We start from the raw sequence: 20,332 nt of genomic DNA on the forward strand, positions 1-20,332 counted from the left end.
CTTAATTCTACACTACTGTATGAGCACATCTCATGCATGAATAAAAGAAGCCAATTTGGTGGTCCCCTGCCATAAACAAACTTACAAACAAAGGAAGAAACTGTTGCAGAAAAAAAAAAAAAAGGATGCAATGCAAAAATACCAGCCTTAGTAAGTAAGAAAGAAACTGAGATCCCCATAAAAACCCCTTAAAAGCTAAAATAAAAAATAAAATTGCCAAAGACACCAAAGACAACCATACTATGTCAAGAATCTAAATGGAAATGGAATAGCTGGCTCTGAGCTAAAACAGAAATAACATTAAAATATTATGAATATTGATATATTGCCGTATCCGCATCGATATTTCAGTTCACACTTCTCCTCCTCCCCACCCCTCCCCAACTCTCAATACCCAAAGCTAAGAATACAGCATCCATGGGACAAGATGACATCCCGGGCTGTGTACTACAATTCTAACATGATGAACTGGCTCACCTAAGTGTCATGTTTAATCATAGCCTCAACTCAACCAGGTTCGCGTCACTGAGTGGGCAGCTACAGTTATCCCTCTCTGAGGGGGATCACCTTGGATCCGGGCTCACCGTCATCCGTCCAGCCAGCCTTATCTGCAAGGCCATGGAGCAACGCCATGCTGAACATATAAGCAAAGACATTGCTTAAAGTTTATATCTGTAAAAGTAACAGTACTTGGACATCTCTAGAACCTGTTTACTTGCATTTCTGTGTTTTGCAATTTATTTAAAATTTTTTTTAAAAACTGCATTTTTTTACCTGATTTTTTTACTCTAGCACTCAAGTGGTCATTATTGCACTTGTGTAATTATTTTGTTGCTTGTGTGTTGTCGCTACCTTTTTTACTGATTTTGGCCTTCAGTGGGAGTGGTTAACACTGAACAGTCTGCCTGTCCCTGGAGGAGTGGTTACTACCTTGAAGCTGTAGTTTTATTGACCATTTTGGGTCAATTCTAAACTCCTTGATCTCTCTCTCTCTTAAAACCCTACAACTCTCTTTTTGCGTGGTTTTGCACACTGAGCAGCGTCGGGCAGCGCCGCCTAAACAAGTTTAAACTATTCCAGGCTCCACAAAGTCTGCTCTTCACTTTTTCCCCTAGAAGTGTTCAAACTCTCAATGTAATCACTCTATTCTCTTTCTAAAGCCCTGCACTTGTTCAGCTCTTATTAGGAAACACTAACTAACTAAAGCACTACACCCTCCTTGACTTCTCATAAGTATTAGGCTCTAGATTGGTCCTTCCTGATCAAGTGAAAAATCAGTTCCCTTCCCTAATCTGATCAGTAAAAAAACAGTTCCCTATACTAATCTGGTATGTCCAAGGGTCAGTTTCAAGGTTAGTTTCCAGTCCAGCTGGTGAATCTGGGAATTTTGAGGCAATGTTACAATTGCCTTGTGTCCACAGACAACCCTCTCCTCCTTCCAACCAACTCTAATACATGTGAGAGATGCAGTTACACAGTCAAACTGGAGGCAGAGCTCTCTCAACCCAAGACTGGCACAGTCAGTCAGGAGGAAAAGGTAACCAACCACACCACAAATCCAGTCTCACACAGACCTATTGCATCTGCATACCCAACACATAAACACACAAAAACATATTTGGAGGCTCTAAATAAAAATCTGCCTAAACAGCAAAGACCTCCTAAGCAGATATCCAAGCAACAGCCACCCCTTAACAATACCCACGGATCACATATCTCACAAAATCAGTGTGCCTCACAGTCACAGGCCTCAAGGCCAAACAACACACCAAATACACTTGTTATAGGGGACTCTATTGTCCAGCACATTGATGTCCCGCTCACCAGACTGTACAAGGAGAAGGTCACTGTAAGCTGCCTGTCGGGTGCCAGGATCCGCCACAAAATGCAAGCACTCAGGTCACTCCAAAGCAAGTACAAGTATGACTCATTGTCCATGCTGGTGTGAATGACCTGAGATGTACCTCCCTGGACTACATGAAAAGAGACATAGAGGAGCTCTCTGACCATGTAGCCCAGGCTGGTATGACCCTGACCTTGAGTAGCATCTTGCCCTCACAAAGAATGATGCCACAGTATAAAGACAAACTGATCAGTTTCAACATCTGGCTAAAGTATTGGTGTCATTCAAAGGGGATCCAGTTTCTTTCAGCCTAGGATGACATGCTCGACAAGCCACGTTGCTTCGCTGGGGATGGCTTGCACCTGTCACCCTTAGGCTTTTGTATACTGGCCAAGGCTCTTGCCACCCCCATAGTGCCTTTTTTAGGCAAGGCTCAAAGGACAAACCCACCTCCATAGACAACCCAAGGATAAAAAACTAAAGGTAATGCTACTCAATGCCAGAAGTCTAAACCTCAAGATGCACGCACTTGAGGCTCTCTTCAGTATGGAGAAAATCGATGTCTGTGCAGTAACAGGAACCTGGTTCAAGGCTCCTGAGAGCACCACAGCACTACCAGGTTATAACTCATACCATGCGTTTCGACCCCAAAACTTGGACCAAAGCACAAAAGGAGGGGGAGTATCTATATTCATCAAAGATACCTACACCTCCAGGTTAGTGGCACTGCACGAAGCATCGGAAACCATCCATGTGCAACTAACAGTGGGCAAAACTGCCTTTCAGTTTGTAGCCTGCTACAGAACACCCTCCCTATTACAGGAACCCCACTTGGCATTCCTGAGAACACTGGAGAATATGAAGGTCTCTCCAAACACTATGTTACTGGGTGACTTCAACTACCCAAACATTGACTGGGAAAACTACTCAAGCCCAAACACCCTCGCCCAATGGTTCCTTGAATTTATAAACTCTAACGCAATGGAACAACTGGTTACCACTCCCACAAGAGGGAACAACATATTGGACCTGGTCATCACCAACATGGGGACTCAATGTTCCACACCAGAGGTAAACCCCTCATTGGTAAGATCAGACCATAAACAAATTTCCCTGGACATCCATATCCCATCCCCACCCCCAGCCAAGGAAATCACTGTAAAGAATTTCTCAAAAGCCAACTTTGCACTTCTCAAGACTGAGGTGGAATCCTTCAAAGCCCCTGGGCCAGAGGATAAGACAGCCCAATCTGCAGAATCCTTTACAAATGCATTCTATGAGCACCTGCCGGAATGCATGGGTTGTGCTTTCCCAAATAAAACCAAGACTCACTCCTCCAAATCAGGAGACCAGTCTGATGGACCCTGGCCATAAATAAGCTATACAACAGAAGGAGGAAGCTACTACATGACAGAGCAAAATCCCAAAAAGGGAAGGCATCTCTGATCAGTATTAGCAAGAAACTTCGATCCCTCATAAAATCATCAAAGGCCAGTTTCAAAAGAAAAATTGCCATAGACACTAAAGATAATCACAAAGCCTTCTTTATTTATGTCAGGAACATGGGCGGAAACTCCCAGATATGCTTTGAATTGTTGCATAACGGTAAAAAATTTACTGAACCTACAGACATAGCCAACATCCTGGCAGACAAATTCAGCGCAAACTTCTCCCCCACTTCCCCCCCCAAAGGAGCAAATGCCTATCCCAACTGAATGTAACCTCCCTGACATCACAGATGCACAGGTGAAAGCTGCCCTCTCCAAAGCAAAAATACAGCATCTATGGGACTGGACGGTGTCCCAGGCTGTGTCTTACATGAGCTCCAAGAAGAACTGAACCCTCACATTAAGTCACTGTTCAAACTTAGCCTTACTACAGGATATTTACCCAAAGAATGTCGTATAGCTACAGTGGTCCCACTCCACAAAGGTGGTGCCACAACGGACCCCGGGAACTATCACCCCATAAGCCTGACTAGTCTGGTCTGTAAAGCTATGGAGCGTATTATCATGGAACTCATAAACAAAGACATTGGGAGCCTCCAGACACTGGACCCTACCCAATTCGGCTTTGTTAAGGGCAGATCTTGCCTCTTAAACCTAGTTGATTTCTTTGAAACAGTTACCAAAGCCATAGATGAGGGCAAGGTAGTCCACACAGCCTATCTGGACCTTGCAAAAGCCTTCGACACAATACCCCACTCGGGCATCATAAATAAGCTTATCAGCTTAAATATCAACCCCTATATCACAAGATGGGTTGCAAACTGGCTCAGAGATAGAACCCACATGGTCAGAATCACAGGTGCCATGTCCGAACCCAAACCAGCTACAAGTGGCATCCCACAGGGCTCAGTTCTGGGACCTCTCTTGTTTGGTATATACTTCTCTGAGGTTCAGGCTAACACGGGGGGATTATGACTGACAAAGTTCGCAGATGACTGCAAACTGGGGGCCATAATTGAATCTCCAGCTGACACAAGCATTCTATAAAAGGGTCTCACAGAGATGGATGCTTGGGGTAAGAGCCACGGCCTCAAGCTAAATGCTAAAAAGTACATAGTCATCCCCTTTGGGAAAAACAAGGTGCCCACAAATTACCACATAGTTGGTAATCCATTAAGTACCAAAGAAGTAATTAGAAATTTGGGGACCAATGTAGATAGTAATCTCTCCTTTGATAATTACGTTGCCAAAGTGGTTAGAAAGACCTTCTATATAGCCCACCTTATCACGAAAGGGTTCGGATCTAGATCAAGAGAGGTCATTGTGCCCCTCTACTCATCACTCATCAGGCCCATAATTGAATACAATGCCACTTTTGGGATGTACCTTACCCGACACCTGCAGCAACTGGAGAGACCCCAAAAGTACCTCACCAAGAGGATCATAGGCTACAAACAGATATCCTATGCAGCTCGACTAAAGAAACTCCAGCTCTACTCAGTTGCTTACCGCCTACTCAGAGGTGATCTATGCCTGATGTACAAAGCCATGTCAAACCCAGAATTAATGGACATGCTCCACCTCAAAAAATCCAAGTCCCTTAGAGCTACACGGTCCAGGGACCTAAACCTCAACATGAAAATAAATAGGACATGCTGGATGGACAGATTAATTTCCCAGAGGCTCCCCTCACTCTGGAATAGAATCCCAATTCATGTCAGACATAGCCCCTCGCTAACCCTCTTCAAGCGAAATCTGGACGCGTGGATGGGAAATCGCAAATTCACCCCTGGGATCTCTTCTGTGTCCTTGCTAGACAGAGGCACAGTAAACTAATCTTAAAAGGGTACCTTCTGTGACCTACTTTACAGAGGCACAGTAAGCTAATCTAATAGGGAGGCGGAAGCCAAATACACTCTGTCTGGCTTATAAATGCCCTAGGGCAGATAGCCTAGTATCTACCTATGAACCTATGAACCTATTAATCCCTACATCACCCAATGGGTTGCTAACTGGCTTACTGATAGAACCCATACTGTAAAAGTAGCCAACTCCAAATCCAGCTCCAGACAAGTGACAAGTGGAGTACCTCAGGGTTCAGTCCTGGGACCGCTCTTGTTTGGCATCTACTTCTCTGAAGTACAGGCCAACACTAAGGGACTCTGGCTAACAAAGTTCGCAGATGACTGCAAACTGGCAGCCATTATTGAATCCCCAAATGATGTCGATACTCTACAAAAAGGCCTTACAGAAACAGATGCTTAGTGCCAGAGCCATGGGCTCAAACTGAATGCCAAGAAATGTATAGTTATCCCCTTTGGAAAAAAACATGTACCCATGAATTACCATATAGGTGGCAGTACACTAAATGCCGAAAGTGTGATAAGAGACTAAGGGACACAGGTGGACAGTGGTCTCACTTTCGATAACCACATCGCCACAACAGTCAGGAAATCCTTCTATGTGGCACACCTCATCACTAAGGGCTTTTCATCCAGAAAAAAGGAGGTCATTGTCCCACTGTAATCATCTCTCATTATACCAATTATAGAATACAACGCCCCGTTTGGTATGTACCTCTCAAGACATCTGCAACAACTGGAAAGGCCGCAGAAATACCTCACTAAAAGAATCATAGGCCTAAAGCAGATGCCCTACGCTGACCGCCTTAAAAAACTCCAGCTATACTCTGTCGCATATCGTCTACTCAGAGGCAATCTCTGCTTAGCATACAAGGCCATGTCAAACCCAGAGCTGTTGGACATGCTACACTTAAAGAAATCCCAATCCCTCAGAGCCACATGCTCCAGGGATCTAAACCTTGTCATTACAATAAACAAAACATGCTGGAGGGATAGGTTCCTGACCCAGAGACTCCCCAGACTCTGGAATAAATTGCCCATACATGTCAAGCAGAGTGCCTCTTTGGCCCTCTTCAAAAGGAACCTTGACGATTGGATGGGAGAAAGGAAATTCACCCCGAGGATTATGTCAGTCACCCTGCTAGACAGGGGTCCAGGGAAGTAAATAGTGTGGGAAGAAATAGCCAGGGAATTGTTATGGCTAGGCTTGTATAGGCCCTAGTGCTGACAGCCTAGTACCAACCTATGAAGCTATGAACCTATAAGATCACAGAATATACAAGGTAAAAGGAATTGAGACACAAGACAATGTATGCCTTTCCAATGCTCACCCTCATAGTGTATACATTCTCAAGAAAAATAACGCGGGTTAATCCCAGAGTAAATTTGTGTGAGCACATCCAATTAACCAGGTTTAAAATTAAGGATGCCAGGGTGTCCCTTTGTTTAACTTGCAGAAGTTTCTTTCAGGGGTAAGAAAAGCACTAAATAATACATGTTTCACCAGTGCATTTTATTTGTGTTTATAGGGATTTAAGTCCTTAGCTCTGATACTAGTGGACCTATTTCATGTGTGAAGCCACAGTAGATCTAGGAGGATGGGATCCCCAACGGCGTGGAATGGAAGTCATAAATCACCTCACAAGAAAATTGCAGTTATGCAAGTTCTACTTACATAAAACAGTAGATTTTTGAATTTCACACTGCCTTAGTGGCATATGGGTTCTGTAGCTGAACAAAACCCATGCCGGCAGCTTTCTAGAGCTCAGAATCTCCAGCTTTGTCTCTCTATTATAGGGGACTGGCAAAGCCCATCCCATCAGAGCGAGCCTAATCCCTGTCAGAGAAAGTCAGTTATTCAGGCATTTTGTGCCAAGTACAAAGAACAAAGAAGGACCAGAAGCAATAATTGCCTGAAAACAACCAATTTGCTGGCACAAAACACCAACGCAAATAACCAAAGCCAACCAGCAACACAAGGTTGGATACCATCAAACTATATACAAAATAAGGGGTATGGTAGGTGGGTGCTGCCACTAAGACAGTGTAAAATTCGAACATCTACTGTTACAGGTAAGTAGGAGTTACGCAACTATACAATGTTAATCATTCACACTGCCTCAGTTGTCATATGGGTAGATTCCCAAAGCTTACCCTACCTCTGGGAGAAGGAAGGATATGGTTACAGGAGAACTTCAAGAATAGACCTCACAAAACCTGCTCTGGAACTTGAAAAAGAATCAGTTTGTAGAGCTTTGTAAAGGTCTGAACAGAGGACCAGGTTACATCCTCTAGAATGCGTCTAGAGTCCACTCCTTTTCAATATGTCACCGAAGAGGATAATACTCTGTGAAATGTTCCTTAACCTTGCCTAGAATATATTTAACATGGAACAGGGAATAATAAAAAAGAATAGCAGAGGATAACCAACGAGCAATCATTTGCTTTGAGACAGGCTGACTCTTCTTTGCCCCAGGACATTAAATAAACAAAAGTTATATACTCATCATAATGATGCATCTGTGTTGTCTGTTTTTGTCCTTCCTCAACCAATGAGTTTTGGATCAGATCTCGGCCACTTTTCAGACTTTGGCTCTAGCTCCTACCCTTACCCATAATCCTCTCTAAACTTTGTATTATCTCAGATCAAGTTTGCCCCCAGCATTTAAACATCCTAGCCAATGACAAAGGTATATAAACATGAAACAGTCCAGCAAACTACAATCAAAACTTTAGAGAAATAGACATAGAAGAAAGTCTGGAACTTGCATAGGAAAAAAAAAACAGTAGGAAAGTCCCCAAGGTTATACTAGGAGACCATATCAAAAACTTCCACAAATGGAAGGGGGAATGGAGGGAGGAAGGCTGAGGACAAAAACAGACAACGCAGATGCATTGTTATGGTAAGTACATAACTTTTGTATCTTGAGTTACCTCCTTCACCCATTGCACAACTGATGGGACAGAGTCCCCAGCTAGAGGAAACTCAGGGTTGTCCTCATGGAAGGATATTCTAGACTATGGAAGAGCTGAACACTGCCCTACCCATAGATAAAAGTTCCAATTTGTAATGAGCAATAAAGGTGCAAGCAGCTGTACAGATGTCATCTGTTGAAGCATTAGACAAGAAGATGGATGAGATAGGAACAGATCTTGTGGAGTGAGCCCTTGGGGGTCTGGGTAAAGTAAATCCCTTTTCCTTACAGAAAAGAGATACAATGAGTGAGCTATCTGGCTAGAGTTACTTTTGACACAGACTGACCCAATTTAGCCTTTGAAAAAGAAACAACTGTTCATATTTTCTGAAGTCTTTAGTTCTGTGGGGGTAGAACCTGAGCTGTCTGTTCATATCCATCAAATGAAACATATATTCCCCTTTGAGAACCTTGAAAAGAAGAGTGGCAAACTGGTGGATTGATTGAGTGCTGACTCTAAAGCTACCTTAGGGAGAAAGGGAGGATTCATTTAGAGGAGAAACCCTGTCCTTATGAAAAACTAGGTAAGGCAGCTGGGAAGATAGTGCTTGGAGTTCTGCTACTCACCTAGCTGATTTAATACCACAAGAAAAATCATTTTCCAAAACAAGAATTTCAACTCCACCTTCGCAGAAGTGTCAAAGGGGTCTGTGTCATAGCCTGAAGAAGACCTTTCAGATCCCAAGGAGGAGTAGGGTCTTTAATAGAGGGTATGAGGTACCTTGGAGGAATGCTTTACACAATCCTAAGGAGGCCAAGGAATAATGATATGTTTCTATATGTAGAATAACTAATTCCACTATGAAAAATGGAAGTGAGGAAATTGAGAACAGCTGGAATAGGTGCTGATAAGGGATTTGACTGCCACTTATGAGCCCACACAGAGAATCTTTTCAATTTTCCCTGTAAATCTTTTTAGTAGAATCTTTATTGGAAGATGTAAGATTGTGCTGAACTGGACAGGAAAGTCTAGAACCATGCAGTTGCCATGCAGTTAGTTTCAGGGACTATATGTCCTGGTGAGCTAGCCTGCAGAGATGTGACAGGAGATCTGGAAGTGAATCCAGAACCCAGGGAGGGTGTACTAGATGAGACCACAGGAAGGGAAACCACACTTGTTGAATCCAGAATGGAGAAATAAGGATCATCTTGCTCTTCAGTTAACATGCTTTCTGTAGAAATTTTGGAATGACAGGAGTAGATGGATAAGCATAAAGGAAATTGGGGGCCAATTGTGAATCAGAGAGTCTCTTCATAACTTCCCCTCTGGATTGATAAGGGCAAAGTACCTGTTGCACTTGGAACTGTGAAGAAAAGCAAAGAGGTTGCAGCATGATTGGCCCCATTGACAAAATATCTGCTTTGCTACTGAAGAATTGAGAGACCATTTGTGATGGAGCAGAATGGATCTGCTCATCCCGTCTACTAGTACAGTGGGCTTCACCAGAACATGGTTTGCTAAAAGAGAGTGTCCAGAAGATATCATCCACTGCACACTCTCATTGCATTGGGACATAAGGAATAAGAACTGTTTCCCCAATGTTTGCTGATGTACCAGACTACCGACATGTCTGTATAGCAATAATCCCAGGAGGAAGAATATCCTGAAAAAGCCTGCAACACTAGGAGGATTGCTCTCATCTCTAGGACACTGATGTAAAGATTGGCCTCCAAGGGGGACCATGTGCCAAGTAGTGCCCCCCCCACCCCAACTGTGAAGCGTCCATGATCATCGTGGTCCTGGGCAAGGGAAGAGGAAATGTGTAGCCTTGAGATACTTCTACTGCATGAATCCACCAGTTTATATGCTCTCTGCAAATCTTTGTGATTCAAATAGGGGAATTAATGGGGTGTCAGCCTACTGACCATGGTATTATGATTGTCCACTGTAGAACTCTCATATAAAATCTTTGCTAGTGGCATAAGTGTAATAGTATCTGTCATTGAACCAAGGAGCTATAGAATAAACCTGGCTAGAGGTAAACAAAGAGATAACATATGCATGTCTTGAGTATGTAATGTGAAAATCCTAGCTTGAGGCAGACTTGAAATCAGGGAAACTGTACCAAGGCAAGCAACTGGAGACATAAATGGAGCAGGTAATTCCTAGCATGAATCAGAAGATGCTTGATGGGTGCAGTGAGGAGCCTGTTTTTGAGTTAGGGAAGTACCCAGAATCCATGCAGTCTCAAGTGAGCTGCAAGCACTGCCATGCACTTGGTGAAAACCCAGGTGGCCATGGATAGGTCAAAGGGGAGGGCTTTGTAATGAAAGTGACTGGCTCCTAGCCAAAACAGAAGGTATCTCCTGGATTGCCTGTTTAGTTTGATGTGATAGAATGCATTTTGAAGATCTATCTAGCACATCCAATCATCCTTCTGCAATAGTAGGAAAATGGACTGAACCATCACCATATGGAAATTCAAGTGTTTAATAAACTGATTAATGTGGCTTAGATCCAAGATTGGTCTGAGGTCCCCATTTTTCTTTGGTACCAAAAAGAATCTTGAATAAGTTACAAACCTTTGCTAGTCTGGTAGGGCCATCTGGATGACTCTTTTTGCAAGCATCTTTTTGATCCCTAAGGCTACTGCTTTTTTCTGATGGGGATGGTACGTCGAGAGTTTTTCTTGACTGCATGGGAGGAAGAAGGGAAAAGGGAATGAAATAACCTTTGGAAATTATTTTCTGCACCAAGACATCTTTTCTGATGGATGTCCAGGCTTCAGGGTGCAGATAATAAGCACTCTCTGACTACCTCCAAAGCACTAAAGTGGGGCAACCCTTCAGGAGCACCAAAAAGGCTTTTTCAGAAAAAGGACCCTCAAAGCCTTGGTTTTGTGGAACTCCTCTGTTGTGTGGGTGACATCTGCCATTAGAGTTCCCCCTATGCCATGGGGGGTTTATCTCCACAGAAGTCCCGGGAAAACCCTTGTGACTTGCAGAACCACATCTTTCTATCCCCTTTCTGGTTCTATGAGAAGGTTGTCTGAGGGGTAGAAAAACATATCTCTATGGCAGACAAAGTATTTTCTTTCTATTCACTCCTGGAGACAGTCTCTTTTACTTTGGGCCCGAATAAGGTAAATCCATCAAATAGTGCATCCATGAAGGATGTCTTGAATGGCTCCACAAAATCACACAGGTACATCCAGGCATGTCTCCTCACAGTAATGGCTGAACCTGCTGCTCTAGAAGCACCCTTCATGGCATGGAAAATCAGCTGCATCGAGGTGTTTGACAGGGACTAGAGGGTGGCCACTTGTGAAGAAGCAGTCTTCTTGTTCATATACCTTGAGAAGTAATTGGACAGTTCCATGGTCAAATCTCTGTGCAACCTTGTAATGTATGCCGGATAATTCAGCAACCTCAAGGCAAAAGTCACAGAAGCATAAATTCACTTACCAAATCTGTCCAAGGCCCTAGACTCCCTGTTAGTGGGATGGACAAAACTACTCTCTTCAGCAAGTTTCTTTTTGGTAGCAGCTGCTACCATCATAGCATCCACTAGTGAACTCCTGTAGCAATGGGCACAATGTTTGGGAAAACTAAATATTTAACCAGCCTCCTAAGGATGGGATTCATGACATCTGTATCCTTCCAAGTCCAAGATGAAAGGACCACCCAGGATGTAACGGGTTGGAAGACCAACCATCTTTCTGTCTCAGAAGTTCAAGAATTTTTCAGAAGAAGATGTCCTCAAGGGGTATTCTTAGGGATCCTTCCCTTCTTTAAAGAAAGTGTCTTCTGTCAAGGATTCCTGTGGGTAATCAATGTGTCTCCTCCTACACCTAAACTTCTGAGAATCTTCCTCAGTGGGATGGTCCAGGGAAGACTCAGAAGTCAGGGGGAGTCTTGAGTCTGTCTGAAGGCTAGGTCCAACTGGCTGTCCCAGTGTGACAAAATGGAAAGACTCAGGACCCAGGGCAGACAGTTGTGAAGGGGGAGAACTAGAGGGGTGCAAAGATATCCTGTCCACAGAGGTGGATATCACTCTGTCCACTGCATCAAAAGCAGAAGCCATGGGCGAACCCCAAACCACCCAAGTAGGAGCTGAGGCCACCTAAACAGGTTGGTTCAGAGAATGCCCATGACCTTGTTTCAATGCAGAGGTTTGAGTCGAGCTACCCAGCACTGAAGCTCTGAGGTGAAGGGACAGCTCCAACAACCTTGGAGATGAATCCATACCTGCAATCTGGTGCTGACTCTACCACTCAGTAATACCTCCATCTGGATCAGACATGGTGTCAGGTTGACAAAGGCCAAGCCTTCACATCTGACACAGATAAGCTAAAGGATGGATCAGAGTAGGAGTTAGCAAGATTGTTTCAGATGGCATAAAGCTCACAGGTTCAATAGGAGATGGAGTCCAGAATGACTCCATACTGAAGTTTGAGTCTTGAGAACTTTTCTCATTATTCTGCCCACATCTGCTTTGGAAAGGCTTTGGAAAGGCTCCTAGTAGACCTGACAGATGATGAGGTAGATGGTGGCCTTGAAGCCTGTTGAGGCATATCCTGGAGAAACAGGGAGTGAAGCCTCAATGATATGGGTTCTAGTGAGAACCTTGGCTTGTCTGTGGGGGGAAGACTTTGAAGTAGAAAAAGTCAGATTCAAAGAGATGGTTGGATCCAAAGGTTTAGAAATTTTTTTGGGTGGAGACAATCTTGAAGTTGAAAGAGGAGAGTGTTCAGGGGTGTGCTTGATCAACTCCTTAGACTTTTCCTTGTCTTTTCCTGATAATTCTCCTTTTGGCTTCTCCACAGGCTTCTTAATGGAGGGGGAAGCTCCAAAAACAAAGAATGAGGAAGATTAGAGAGCAATCTCTTTAGATCTAATTTGTTTTTGCTCTCTACTAGGGTTATATAATTGAATCCTGCACAGATCTCACACTCAATATTCAAGTGCCCAGCACCAAGACAGTATATGCACTCAGAGTGGGCATCCAAATTGGAAATTCTGTGCCCATATGAGGAGCATTTCTTAAAGTCAGTGGGTTTCTCTAACATTGCTGTCCATGAAAAGACCAACCTCCCAGATTCACTAATCTTCCATGCAGGACTAACTTAGTCCTGCACGGAAGCGCCCATGTAGGAGCAGGATGGCAGCGCACCATGCATAATAATGAAGGCACGTTGCCCGAGCTCCCAGGCTTTCATGGAGCATGTACGAGTGCAGGGGGCATGTCTGAAAGCAGAGCTCTCAGAATAAACATGCCCCTGCAATGTAGAATAATAGAAAGTGGAAATAAATGAGCAAGACCACTCAGAGGTGTCTGCATATCCCCACCAACAGTCTCCCATGTGTACAGCAGCAACAGTACAAAAAAATCAAATGAAGAAACCCCTTTATTTTTTTTTTTTAAATTCGAGTACTGCTAACCATAGGTGTGCGGGTGTGCCCTTTGCTTAGCTACGGTTTAAGCAGCTTAAAGGGCTGAAGCGGATAACAAGGAAGATATACACAAATGAAGCAACACAGCAATAGTGTGTAGTGGGAAGATCATTTACCTAATGAACAGGCATTGCTGGTTCAATTCCTATTGCAGCACAATCTATTTTGCATGGCAAAGCATGGTATAACCACTATTTTTATTGCAAAACCCACTAAATAACATATATTTCTGAACTGGAGTACTGCAGGAAATGCACATGTGAAGAGTCAGTGTCATAATGAATAAGGCAGTAGTACACAGGTGTAAGCACAGATAATAAGTAGTAAGCATATGTAAGCACTAGTAAGCGTGTTTAAGTGCGTTTTCATGAGGGTAAGCACTGCCTACACAGATTAAGCAATGTAGAAGCTAAGTGAGTTTAAGAAACTATAACCTGAAATAAGCAGTGCTTACCACCACGCAAACCCGCTTACAGCTGCTTTAAAGTGCCTTAGTCACTCTGTATCCAATGGGCCTTGTTTTTCCCAGCAACAAAATAACCAGCCATGCAGGTCTTGAATCCAGAACCCTATACACCATAGTACCAGTAATTATCCACCAAGCCATCACAGAAGTACAGAAGAATGAGGTAGTAGTAAACATGTCCTCACCATAGTATAACCAAATTGAACCAATGAAAGGCATCAGTATACAGTCATATGTGCCATAACCCACTACATAACATAAATATGTGAACTGGAGTACAGCAGCAAGCCCAGAAGTGAGGTGTACCTGTAACAGAGTGTCAAAGTCCCCAATAAAACACAAGGACCCCACAGAGTGTACGTACACATCAATCAGGGATACTAGGCATACGTATAAGGTGTAATGAATAACACAATGCCCTAAAGGCATTATAATGAATGTCTAATGTAGGCAACATCAGGCATTGCACAGGCTAGCTTAGGAGGTGTGAGCAATGTGTACACCAGCTAACTCTTTGCGCCCAGTGGTATACCCCTTTAGACAATGCCAACCTTAGGCAAGCAGGTTTACCCATAGCTTAGCCTTTTCAAAACCAGCCAATCACAGAAAAGTGCGGGAAATTAGCCCTACCTAAACCCAAGAGGCAGGAATACAGCTCATAACTGGTTGTAGCTTCCCCTTGCAGGCACTATGGCAGTAAGGGGAGAAGGAGTGAGTTTCCGGGCACAGCGCTGGTGCATTCAGGAGTCCAAGGTCATAGCAGGACTTCTAGTTAAAGACCATGCACAGAGACTGCTACAGGGCCAGTACCAGGGCTCCCAATATAAGGCGGAGGCCTGGGACCATCTCGCCCGTGACCTCACCAGTGCCACTGGTATACCCAGAACTGGTGAGCAGGTCAGGCACCACTATGCCGACCTGAAGCGGTGGAAGGGGGACCTCTTGGAGGAGTGGCACCAAGAGGCTAGAGCATCAGGGGATGTCCCAGCCATGTATAAGTATCAGTCCACTACCTGTTTAATAATTGCCAGTTCAGGTATATCATGGATGGGTATGGCTAAATATTCCTCTTATGTCCCCTACAGCTGCAATGGAGCGGGGCGCGAACCAGGAGGCCCATATCTGCTGCCTGGCGTGTTTGCGATGCGAGGCAGGTCAGTAATATTCATGCTTTTACTGTCATAGGAAATAAAAATAAAAGAAGTTGTAAATTAATTGCTAGTATAAAACCTGCATTGTTCAAGGCAAGTACTGCATACACTACAGAATATGGCAGGAAAAGTCCTGTATTGTTTGTATGGCAATAAAAGTGTACTACCTTGACAAAACAGGTTTAACTGCTGGACTGTATGTGTATATTCTGGTATCATATGGTAATATAGATTTGCAATCATGTAATAGTACTGTAGTATTAAACACTGTTACCCATGCCATACACCATAAAATAAATGTGTAGGAATGCCTGTATATGACAGGTGTATTCCCCAGAGGCCATTTAGTACAACTGAGAGACAAATAGACAGTAAAGAGGAGAAATACAGACAACAAAACCCAAATAGCACATGCAACTGAGATGTGAACAGTTGTTTTATTAGCACACACAGCCACGGTTTGAATCTTGCCAGCGGTAGTAGCCTGAATACAGAATTATACCCCACAACTGTACAGATATGTCCAGAATGTCTATTAAAGTGGTCCATATCTAATGCCTATCAACCTGTCCCCCTGGGAAATCAGTGGGATGATCCCAGACACATAGGCAGCAAACAGGAAATACAACTGATTGACACACATCTATGACAACAAACCTGGCACACGAGCAACTCCCCAATACCTTTTGTGACTAAGAAGCCATGTATGTCCCATTTACACGCCAACTTGTTAAGCTGTGGTCAGAGTCTGTACAGTAACAGAGTGGGATGTATATGCATAATACTAATGTGTAATCTGGAACCTTGTGTGGCAACAGTCAGGTAGTGCTAACAAACATTGCTCCCATAGGTACGTTGGATATGAACACCGTGCTGTGAAATACAGACCAATATAACCTGTACTGGTACCATCCACCTTGGTATTGTAGGGGATTGTGAGTGTTGCAGTTTCTCTGAATAATAAAGTATCACTGGTCACTTTCGCCCACGCTGTGCTACATAATATAACTGTGTAGGAAAGCATGTATATGTGTGCGTGTCAGGTCACTAAAAGTGGAAGAGGGCAATATTATAGATATGTCCAGGCATACCAGCATGTGGTTAACACATAGCCAGAGTCTATGCAGAAAGAGTTGGATAGCATAGTGCAAAACATCAACCCAGATTCCGGCAGTATGTGTACAAACAGTTAGTCAGTGTTAAAAAACATTCCCTCCACAAGTATACCAGGTAATAGGTGTAAACAGCAGGTAAAACCGGTTCATGTGTAATGATGTTGATAGCCATAGCACTGTCCAATATAGGACTATGGGGTAGTGTAGTAAGACTTGTAAGGTACAGATAACAACACTGACTAGGAAAGTAATGTGGAGTACAGGAATATACTACTTAATTGACATATTTCTCTCCTGCCACCATATCTCCAACAATAATCAATATACCCACCCCAACTGGTATGTACTGACTCTGATAATGGCTGATTGTTTGATTAATATTCTAATGGTTCCGCTGCATGTTCCATATTGAATTATTCCAATATTGTTGGCATGGTGCCATCAACGTACCTGCATGCTGTTCTTATTACCACTATGGGTTAGTAGTAGTCAACACATTCCAGGGTTAGGTATAACAGTATGCATAGATATTCCCATTAACCCAGACACCAGATACAGAACAGTTGCATAGCAAACAGAACACATGATGTTGAAATCTAAACACTATAGCACACGTGGGAAGGCCGGTCCCAGCGGACCCACCTGTCCCACCTCAGCTGGCCGAGGCATTGAGCACCAGCATGCCTGGGGCCCAACCCTGCACCTCCCTGTCTGTTGGTCCTGCCCCACATTCGGGTGGAACTACCTCAGGGGATGGGGTTCACCACTCCCCTGGGAGTGGGTGCGGACAGGCATCTGTCACCCATCGCCAGGTCGGGGTCATGGTGCGTAGAGCGATCAATGACCAGGTTGGTGATTTTCTATGCCAGTTTGAGGGCCACATGTCACGATTAGAGAGTCAGCCTGGCTCTGCAACTCAGCCCCCAGCACAGCCACCTTCGGGGCTGTGAAGGTGCAGTGGTGACTGCCCATGGGTGGAGACCTCAGTCCCACTATTACCACTAGGGGAATTGTGGGCTTCTGATATCCCAACACTCCTCCCCATCAAGGTGTTTACCCCTCACATATGTCATATACTGCCCCTGTATGCATCTTGTGTGTCTTGTCTGTTAACCTGCCCAACTTACCTCCACAAAAATACCTTCTACCCCTCCCCAACATCGCACTCCCACCTGAAAAAAAAAATAAAAAGGGCAATCTGTTCCCACAAAAAAATCTCACCCCATACATAGCTGTCCATTTTGCACACATGTCCACTGGACACATGTAATCTGGTCTAATTGGCATTACAACAGGGGGTTGAGTGTCCAAATCTATCGCCAAATTCAGTGTATATGCACAGCTGTTGCTGTAGAAGAAATGGACAGTTATGGACCTTTCCTGCACCCTTCCTGCACATCCCTAGCTATTTTTCCTACTGTCTTCCCCTGTTTGTTCCCCTTTTTCGCCACTTTCCTATCAACCCCTTTTTCTTTTCTTTTATAAAAATTAGCGCTGGGGGTAAGCGGGAGTAAGCACTTTTCAGCAGCAGTAAGCGGGTCTAAGCCTGTTTGCATGGGGGTAAGCACTGCCTACACAGGTTAAGCAATATAGAAGCTGAGTGTAAGACACTGTAACCGAAAGTTAGCAGTGCTTAGCTCCATGCAAACCCGCTTACAACTGCTTTAAAGTGCCTTAATCACTCTGTATCCAACGGCCCATGTTCTGCCCAGCAACAAACTAAACAGCCTCTGCAAGGCTCAAACCCAAGCTGCAAACCATAGACAAAGTGGTTTACCACTAAGCCATGACATATATTAATAAATCTGATGTTATCACAAACATATCATCCAGCACAATCATTCAACAGCACAGGAAATGTAGTAATATCATACCACACAACCTCTTAATGCAAGAATTCTGGACAAAGTGTGCCATGATGTGGATACAAATAGTGATATATGTTAAATATTGTTCTCATACACTTAAAACATTGCTAGTTAAACAGTTATATGTATTAAAACACATATTTTGAAGGAGATGAAGTCTGAAACACAAAGGTGTCGTCATTAGTTACTGACTTCAATCCTGAGATCATCCACGTCAATTGCCAAGAGAATGAGGTACAGGCCAAAATTATGAGTCAAACATGCATGGACATTTGGACAAATATATATCTGTAAATGTAGACAGATAGACAGCTATATGTATGCATATGTATGACTGACAAATAATCATATAACATCAATTGTATATAGATAGATAATTATGTTCATATATATGTGTGTGTATATATATATATATATATATATATATATATATATATATATACACACATATGTATATACACACACACATATATATGTATATATATATATATATATATATATATATATATATATATATATATATAAATAAATATGTATATATATATATATATATATATATATATATATATATATATATATATATATATATACATATATATCTGTATCTATATAGATATATATATATATATGGGGGGTTTACATATATAATTATGTAGATATACATATATCTATATATACATACACTCACACACACACACACACATATGAATATATAAATATATATATATATATATATATATATATATATATATATATATATATATATATATATATATATATATATATGGGTCTACTTCATTTCACCTAACTTCCAATTCACTGACTTTCATTTCACTGACCCCATTTCACTGAAATTTAATTTGACTGACACTTCATTTCACTGACAGTTCATTTGACTGACAAGTATTATTAGCATGAAAATGGAATATGCCCCCTTCCCCACTGTAGTGCGACCTTGGAGTTAGAATATATAGTTGGGGGTGTGTGCACAGCCCCACATTGGGGGTGTGGGGCGCAGCCCCCACTTCATTTCATATGATATTGTTAAGTTTTGATATAATATTGCTTAGTAAAGAAAAGTAAGTGGGCTTCACCCCCACCCCGTTGCTAGGGCTGTGCCCCAACTATATATTCTAACTCCAGGGTCGCACTACAGTGGGGAAGGGGGCATATTCCATTTTCTTGCTAATAATACTTGTCAGTCAAATGAACTGTCAGTGAAATGAAGTGTCAGTGAAATGAAATTTCAGTCATTTGGTCTCAGTCAAATGGGAGTCAGTGAATTGGAAGTTAGGTGAAATGAAGTAGACCCATATATATATTATATGGGTCTACTTTAAAAGACCGAGCTGTCGATTCCCCGACACGCGGAAAACGAAGACCAAATGACCGACAGGTAAGTTTACCGACAGGGTGATTTGCCGACAGCGGAAAGACCTACAAGGGTAATGTGCGATCGCGACTCTGTAAGTGTGCGACAGTGACGGCGTTAGGAGAGGTAAGGTAAGTGTGCGATATTGTGGGATTTCGGGTTAGGCTGTGGGAAAGGTGAGTGTGTGTTAGTGTCGGAGTTAGGGTTCATGTAAGGTAAGTGTGTGATAGTGAGGGACTGTAGTTTAGGGACGGGTTAAGTGAGTTAAGTTTAGGGTGCAGGTAGGTGAAGTGTGCGATAGTGTCGGACCTTGGGCTAGGGGTGGGTTAAGTGAGTTAGGTTAGGGTGCAGGTAGGTGAAGTGTGCGATAGTGTTGGACCTTAGGGTTAGGGGTGCCTTAAGTGAGTTAGGGTTAGGGTGCAGGTAGGGTGAGTGTGCGATAGTGTGGGACCTTAGGGTTAGGGTTTGGGTTAGGCTAGTGGGTATGTTATGTAGTGTGATGTGTTGTTTACGCTCGTGTGTCGGTGTTATGGTGTTCGTGTTTTGCGTTGTCGGTTTTGTGTGTTGTCGGTTATCTGGCCGGTGATTTTTGTGTCGTAGTAGCTTTCGGTCTTTCAAAGTAGACCCATATATATATATATATATATATATATATATATATATATATATATATATAGAAATATGTATAGCATGGCCACATGAGAACAACATCCTGAACCACTCACTACAACATAACAGACAATATGCACTGTTAATGGGGGTGGGAGGCACAAATGAGGGATACCTGGTAATTACTGCTATGTTGCCCCCTCCATAATCCTAACAGATATGATGTGCA

The sequence above is a fragment of the Protopterus annectens genome, chromosome 5.part0 (genome assembly GCF_019279795.1).
Source record: "Protopterus annectens isolate FY-2018-M chromosome 5.part0, PAN1.0, whole genome shotgun sequence".
NCBI classification, from domain to species: domain Eukaryota; kingdom Metazoa; phylum Chordata; order Ceratodontiformes; family Protopteridae; genus Protopterus; species Protopterus annectens.